Source organism: Arachis duranensis, chromosome 10 (genome assembly GCF_000817695.3).
Source record: "Arachis duranensis cultivar V14167 chromosome 10, aradu.V14167.gnm2.J7QH, whole genome shotgun sequence".
Lineage (NCBI taxonomy): Eukaryota > Viridiplantae > Streptophyta > Magnoliopsida > Fabales > Fabaceae > Arachis > Arachis duranensis.
In genome coordinates this window covers 57,818,609-57,825,862 of record NC_029781.3, presented here as the reverse complement: position 1 = coordinate 57,825,862, position 7,254 = coordinate 57,818,609, and the positions used below count along the sequence as shown (strand labels likewise).

At 37.4% G+C, this 7,254-nt stretch overlaps 2 long non-coding RNA genes across 2 annotated transcripts; both read right to left on the bottom strand.

Annotated features, from left to right (window-relative positions):
• Positions 1 to 3,385: 3,385 nt before the first annotated feature.
• LOC127739743 (uncharacterized) lies at positions 3,386 to 4,347 on the bottom strand. Its single transcript, XR_008004580.1, has 3 exons — positions 4,179 to 4,347; positions 3,968 to 4,017; positions 3,386 to 3,803 (listed from the first exon to the last, which is right to left on the bottom strand). It is a non-coding gene; the product is annotated as an uncharacterized LOC127739743 (long non-coding RNA).
• Positions 4,348 to 5,766: 1,419 nt separating this feature from the next.
• On the bottom strand, positions 5,767 to 6,675 carry LOC110276240 (uncharacterized). The gene is made up of 3 exons (XR_008004627.1): positions 6,368 to 6,675; positions 6,092 to 6,255; positions 5,767 to 5,966 (listed from the first exon to the last, which is right to left on the bottom strand). It is a non-coding gene; the product is annotated as an uncharacterized LOC110276240 (long non-coding RNA).
• Positions 6,676 to 7,254: the final 579 nt, after the last annotated feature.

The window sequence follows — 7,254 nt, the reverse complement described above, 5'->3', positions numbered from 1 at the left end:
CATCTGCAGTCCTTTTTAGTCTCTGAATCAGATTTTTGCTCAGGTCCCTCAATTTCAGCCAGAAAATACCTGAAATCACAGAAAAACACACAAACTCATAGTAAAGTCCAGAAAAGTGAATTTTAGCTAAAAACTAATAAAAATATACTAAAAACTAACTAGATTATACTAAAAACAATGCCAAAAAGCATACAAATTATCCGCTCATCACATACATTCAGAAAACAAAAAGTATTGTCACCACATCAAAATAATTAAGCTAGTTTTAAGGATGAATTCGAAATCATGTACTTCTTGTTCTTTTGTAATAAAAACATTTTTCATTCAAGAAAGGTGATGGATTCATAGGGCATTCATAACTTTAAGGCATAGACACTAAGACACTAATGATCATAAGACACAAACATAAATAAAACATAAGGCATAATTTTTGAAAAACAGAAAAATAAAGAACAAGGAGATTAAAGAACGGGTCCACCTTAGTGATGGCGGCTTGTTCTTCCTCTTGAAGATCTTATGGAGTGCTTGAGCTCCTCAATGTCTCTTCCTTGCCTTTGTTGCTCCTCTCTCATGATTCTTTGATCTTCTCTAATTTCATGGAGGAGGATGGAATTTTCTTGGTGCTCCACCCTTAGTTGTCCCATGTTGGAACTCAATTCTCCTAGGGAGGTGTTGATTTGCTCCCAATAGTTTTGTGGAGGAAAGTGCATCCCTTGAGGCATCTCAGGGATTTTACGATGAGGAATTTCCTCATGTCCATGAGTGAGATCTCTTGTTTGCTCCATCCTTTTCTTAGTGGTATCCATGAGGAGTTAGTCCAACCTTTAATCAAAGTTGACCCTTTTTGAGTTTGAAAGGGACCTCGGGGGTCACCTTCTTCTTGGCCACAACTTTATAGAAGTGGTCTTGATGCACCCTTGAGATGAATCTCTCCATCTCCCATGACTCAGAGGTGGAAGCTTTTGCCTTCCCTTTTCTCTTTCTAGAGGTTTCTTTGGCCTTAGGTGCCATAAATGGTTATGGAAAAACAAAAAGCAATGCTTTTACCACACCAAACTTAGAAGGTTTGCTCGTCTTCAAGCAAAAGAAGAAAGAAGAGAGTAGAAGAAGAGGAAATAGAGGAGATGGATGGGGGCTTTGTGTTGCGGCCAAGGGAGAGAAGTAGTGTTTAGGTTGTGTGAAAATGAAAGAGTGAAGATGGGTTTATATAGGAGTAGAGGGGGGGTATGTTTCGGGAATCTAGGGTGGGTTTGGGAGGGAAAGTGGTTTGAATTTGAATGGTGAGGTAGGTGGGGTTTTATGAAGGATGGATGTGAGTGGTGAAGAGAATGGTGGGATTTGATAGGTGAAGGGTTTTTGGGGAAGAGTTGTTGAGGTGATTGGTGAATGGGTAAAGAAGAGAGAGAGTGGTGGGGTAGGTGGGGTGAAGAAGAGAGAGAGTGGTGGGGTAGGTGGGGATCCTGTGGGGTCCACAGATCCTGAGGTGTCAAGGATAGCTCATCTTTGCACCAAGTGGCGTGCAAAAATGCCCTTTCTGCCAATCCTGGCGTTAAAGGCCGGGCTGCTGCCCTTTTCTGGTGTTGAACGCCAGCTTCTTGCCCCTTTCTGGCGTTAAACGCCAGTCTGGTGCCCCTTTCTGGCGTTAAACGCCCAGAATGGTGCCAGACTGGGCGTTAAATGCCCATTTTGCTGCCCTTACTGGCGTTTAAATGCCAGCAAGCTTTTCCTCCAGGGTGTGCTATTTTTCTTTCTGTTTTTATTCTGTTTTTGCTTTTTCAATTAATTTTATGACTTCACATGATCATCAACCTACAGATAACATAAAATAACAAAGGAAAATAGATAAATATAACATTGGGTTGCCTCCCAACAAGCACTTCTTTAATGTCAGTAGCTTGACAGTGGACTCTCATGGAGCCTCACAGATGTTCAGAGCAATGTTGGAATCTCCCAACACCAAACATAGAGTTTGAATGTGGGGGTTCAATGATGAGCGGATATTTTATACGCTTTTTGGGGGTAATTTCATGCAGATTTTAGTATGTTTTAATTAATTTTTAGTAGAATATTATTAGTTTTTAGGCAAAAATCATATTTCTGGACTTTACTATGATTTTGTGTGTTTTTCTGTGATTTCAGGTATTTTCTGGCTGAAATTGAGGGAGCTGAGCAAAAATCTGAGTTAGGCTGAAAAAGGACTGCGGATGTTGTTGGATCCTGACCTCCCTACACTCGGAATGGATTTGAAAAAGGACTGCTGATGCTGTTGGATTCTGACCTCCCTGCACTCAAAATGGATTTTTTGGAGCTACAGGAGTCCAATTGGGGCGCTCTCAACGGCGTTGGAAAGTAGACATCCAGGGCTTTCCAGCAATATATAATAGTCCATACTTTGTGCGAAGATAGAGACTTATCTTGTACCTAATGACATTTTCAGATCTGAATTACATACTTTGTGACGGCATGAGTCTCTAAACTCCATTGTTGGGGGTAAGGAGCTCTGCAGCGTCTCGATGATTTAATACAATTCCTTTGTTTTCCATTCAAACACGCTTGTTCTTATCTAAGATGTTCATTCGCGCTTAATTATGGAGAAGGTGATGATCCGTGACACTCATCACCTTCCTCAAACCATGAACGTGTGCCTGACAACCACCTCCGTTCTACATCAGATTGAATGAGTATCTCTTAGACACAACTAGAAAATGGATAAATACAGACAGATTTACAGACAGATTTAGTCTTTATTACAGACGGATTTTTGGTTACCGACGAAATTTCCGACGGATTTTGTCCCTCTGTAAAAGCCCCGTCGGAAATTATTTACCGATGGATTTTTTTTTCCGTCGGAAAATTACCGACGGATTTTTACGATTTACCGACGGATTTTCTCTCTGTAAATTCTCCCTCCATTTCCTGAAGGCGACAAACTTACAGACGGATTTTCCGTCTGTAATTACAGGCGGATTTTCAGACGGATTTTCTGTCTGTAATTTACAGACAAATTTTCCGACGGATTTTCTGTCTGTAAATTAAACTTTGAAAAATCATGATTACAGACAGAAAATCCGTCTGTAAATCCGTCTGTAAGGTAAAATAGAATTTTTTTTTTACTTTTTCTGTAAAATAGAATTTTTTTTTTTTACTTTTTTCTAATTACAAAATAAACTTATTTTCATACAAAATAAATATAAATTTATTACAAATTTTTATCTAATTTATATTTGAATATTTATAATATTTCAAAACATAAACAAATTCATCGTATTATCAAACTAAAAGAAAAGTATTATAAACAAGCAAGTCAATATAATTCAAAACATAAACAAAATATATTGATCATCAACTATAATAATAAGTAACAACCATACATCAAAGTGTGTTGATACATTAACTATAATTCAAAACATAAACTCAATGTATTCTTCAACTATACTAAGTCCTACTCCACTTTTGTTGAAAGCTAGAGATTCCTCAAATATGATGCCTACATATCCTATTACAAATAGTAATGCCATGGCAAGATCCTGCAGTCATGGTCACAGACTTGTAAACATATTCCCAAATGCAAACACTTCATGCTGAAATATACACAAGTGAATTTCAACTAAGAGGACATTGATAGACCTGATTTGCGGCCACCCAAGAATGGTTAATTGCCACTGCCCCAGTTGCAGCTGCTGCAAATACCGCAACAGCTTTGAGCAAATCAGTCTTGGGCTTATAACTGTCCTCAAAATCTTGTGAGCTTGTTTCATGGAGTGAACATAGGGGATCACAGTTTCAGATTCAGTTGGTAAGTCCTGAAAACATTTATACGTGAAGTATGAGTTAAGCACTAAGCTATAAGTAGCAGATATGTAACTTGATGACTTATAATTACATTTCATGTTCATGAGTTGAACTGAAACATCAGTCAAGTTTGAAAATGACAAAGTATAACTTGATGACTAGAGTCATTCATTACCTGAACTAAGAATCTAATCAACTACGTCCAGTTTATGTCCTTGAGTTGCACTGGCATATCAATCAGAATGGCTTAAGCATCAGTTTAAGAAAAGTAGAGTTCTTTTATGTTTGAAAATTTAACGTAGGAAAGCTGAGGGTATTTCCATAACACCAGATATTAACATACACAAGATTAACAAAATGTTTAGACAACAGTCTTGAAATCTCACCTTGCTAGGCATTATCCAGAAATAAATTTCAAAATGATGCAGATGGAGTTGAGAAGTATGAGAGGAACTTTTAGGTATTGAGTTGCGTAAATAAGACCTATGAGCTCGCCTTTGAAATATTTTGTCCTGCCACTTGAAAAATCAGATAAGCCCCATCCTTTAGGTGCCAGAAATCATCAGATAAGCCCCATCCTTTAGGTACCAGAAATCGGTCCTCATTTAGTATTGCTAGTGCATTTGCAAGAAGCAGGAACCCCTCAAGTAATGTCCACAAACCCATTTCCCTGCACTGCAAAGAAATCATAAGAAACTTAAAAATAACTTCAAATCATTTGCACTAGCTCTTTCATGTGTGGCTCAACTATTGCCACAAGTGTGAAATGATAAATGACTTAGACAACTTCTATCATACAAAGCTTTCTTGCAGAGGCTAGTATTGACCACCCCTCAAGTTCCTTCACATAAACTGTCTCAGTATAAGGGTCCTAGTAAGTTCCGAAAGACAAGGGATCCATATTATTCTTAAATTAGACCAGAACTATCAAAACGCAAATAGAATAAACAATTGATAATAAATAATTAAGGATGTGAAAGTCAGAAGAACAATGAGTAGTTGATGCTTCAGCTTGACAAATCATTGAAAAACTATGCTCTGGCAACTAAAAATGAAGACCACGCCATTGTAGAGCATTGATTCTATTTCTATAGCATATAACTACTCTGACATCAGCAGTTCTTTCAATTGCATTGTCTCTATTAACCTAAAATGGCAATTAATGCAACTGATATATATACATGGACAACAAGGAACCATAATTCATCATAACAAAGGAAATCAACTAAAACACGATAATCATTGAAACAATTGGAATGAAAAGATGTAAACATGTTAAGTCATGTAGATCAGAGTTCACAACACAACACAACACAACACAGCCAAAGGAACACCGATCAAATAACACAAAGATAAAGCTAAAGGCTATAAGCTACAAGCTCCATTAGAGATCTGCTAACAAATGCAACGAACAAAAGTGAATGTGACATCGGAAATCTCTTGAAATAACCTTTTAGGAACAACTGCCTCCTCCTTTAAGTTTTCCAAGGATTCTTGAACCTTCTTCCAAACTAGATATTTAGAAGAATCAGAATCATCCAAATTTGATAAAGATATCACAGACCCTTCCAATTAATCAGCATCAACTGCAGACTGGTGATGAAGCAGTAGCCTCAAACTGTAAATATCTCAGATTCATTAAGATTGAATATTTATGCAGCTTATTACCAACATAAATGGCAATAATATATATTTTAGTTCTCCTGTATAATTTCCCCTTAGGAATTACAAAGCACCAATATATATAATCAAAGAAACCATCAGGCAACTACCAATTAAGAACCATAGAACTATGAAAGCGTTGTGATTATAAAGTACAAGACTCATTAGAACAAAAATGAAGTGTTAAAAAACTGAAAGAAGGACACCATCAAAACATTTCAAATTTCTAGACAGATTTCTAGACTTAAACAACTTCGTTTACCATCATGAATTAAAGGGAAAATCATACTAGTCTAGAAACAATAACAGGGCCAGAGCTTATATGACAGAGCTTAATTGAAGATGGTGACAGGATAATTTTGACTAACCAAAAATGCAGTCTCATTATACGACCTTAGAACAGTAACCACAGCCAAATCAACGATCATCAACGACTCCAGGAGCCTCCAATTTTCCAGATTCAGGCCAAATCAAATGCAGAATTTTCACTACTCAGTAACAATTCAGCAAAGCTAGCAGCAGAAAATTCAATAATCACATATCTCCAATTTTGGAATTCAGATTCAGAATATAAAATTGCAGAATTAGAGTCTACAACATCAAAAGCTTCAGAATCAGCAAGGAATCCAAAACTTACAAAAGAAGTTCACATCAAAGGAGAAGAAGGAGACTCATCAGATTTCAATTTTACATTTTAACCTCAACAACAAACAAAATCAACAGAGCTGGCAGATCGAGCAATAGTTCAGCATTCATCTTTGTCTATTTATGCAGAAAACGAAGAAGAAGCAATAGATTTGGCTGAAGAAGAAGAATTAGCTTTCAATTTTGAATTTCAACCAATATAATCAAGAGCAATTTCAGTTCGAGCAGGATTCCAAAATTCAATTCCAAAAACTGCAATCAGAATTACCTCTCATTCCAGAACACACAAGAGAAGAACACCTGGATCTACATTTGGCGCATTTGTAGGAAACGGCTCGGGCCGATCTGAGGAGGAAGTTGCCATCCAGGGCAGCAGAGTAGCAGCGGAGGGGTTGAATCGCCGTCGGCAAAGTTGGAGGGAGATGACACCGTGCATGAAGGAGGCGGATGGGCCCAGAGCGGTGAGAACGACGACGACGCGACTACCTCCGTGACCATCAGGGCAGAGATCTTCCCTGAAGGATGAGTGCAGTGATTCCTGAACCGGTGGATGAGGATAACCAGCGAATGGCCGTTGCTGAGATCAGTGATGAGATTGTGCGACGTGAGCGGCGGCGGCAGCGGTTAAAGAAGCTCGTGGACGGTGAGAGAGCGTGGACGAAGAGAGGAAAAAGTTCTTCACTTGTGTGGAGGGTGAATGAAGCTCGAGAGACTAGGGTGTAAGTTAGGGTTAGCTCCATGTTTTCAGACGGAAATTTTTTAATTACAGTGGGATTTTTCTGTCTGTAATAATTTACTAAAATACAGTATTTTGTTTATTTTACAGACGGATTTTTCGTATGTAATAATTTCTTTTGAAAAAAGTTAATTTTACCGACAGAATTATCGACGGATTTTATTTTCTGTCTGTAATTTATGCTAATTCATTTTTTTATTTTCCGACAAAAAAATCCCTCTGAAATTCTGTCTATATTTCCGTGGGATAAAATCTGTCGGAAATATCCGTCTGTAATAACTAATTTTCTAGTAGTGCAATATTTTAACAAATTTGAAATTTGATTACCGTTGAATTGTGATTACTAGCTATTTATGTATAATAAATCATTAATATATCATTAATTAATGCTATAAATTCTCTTTCTCTTTCGTATATAA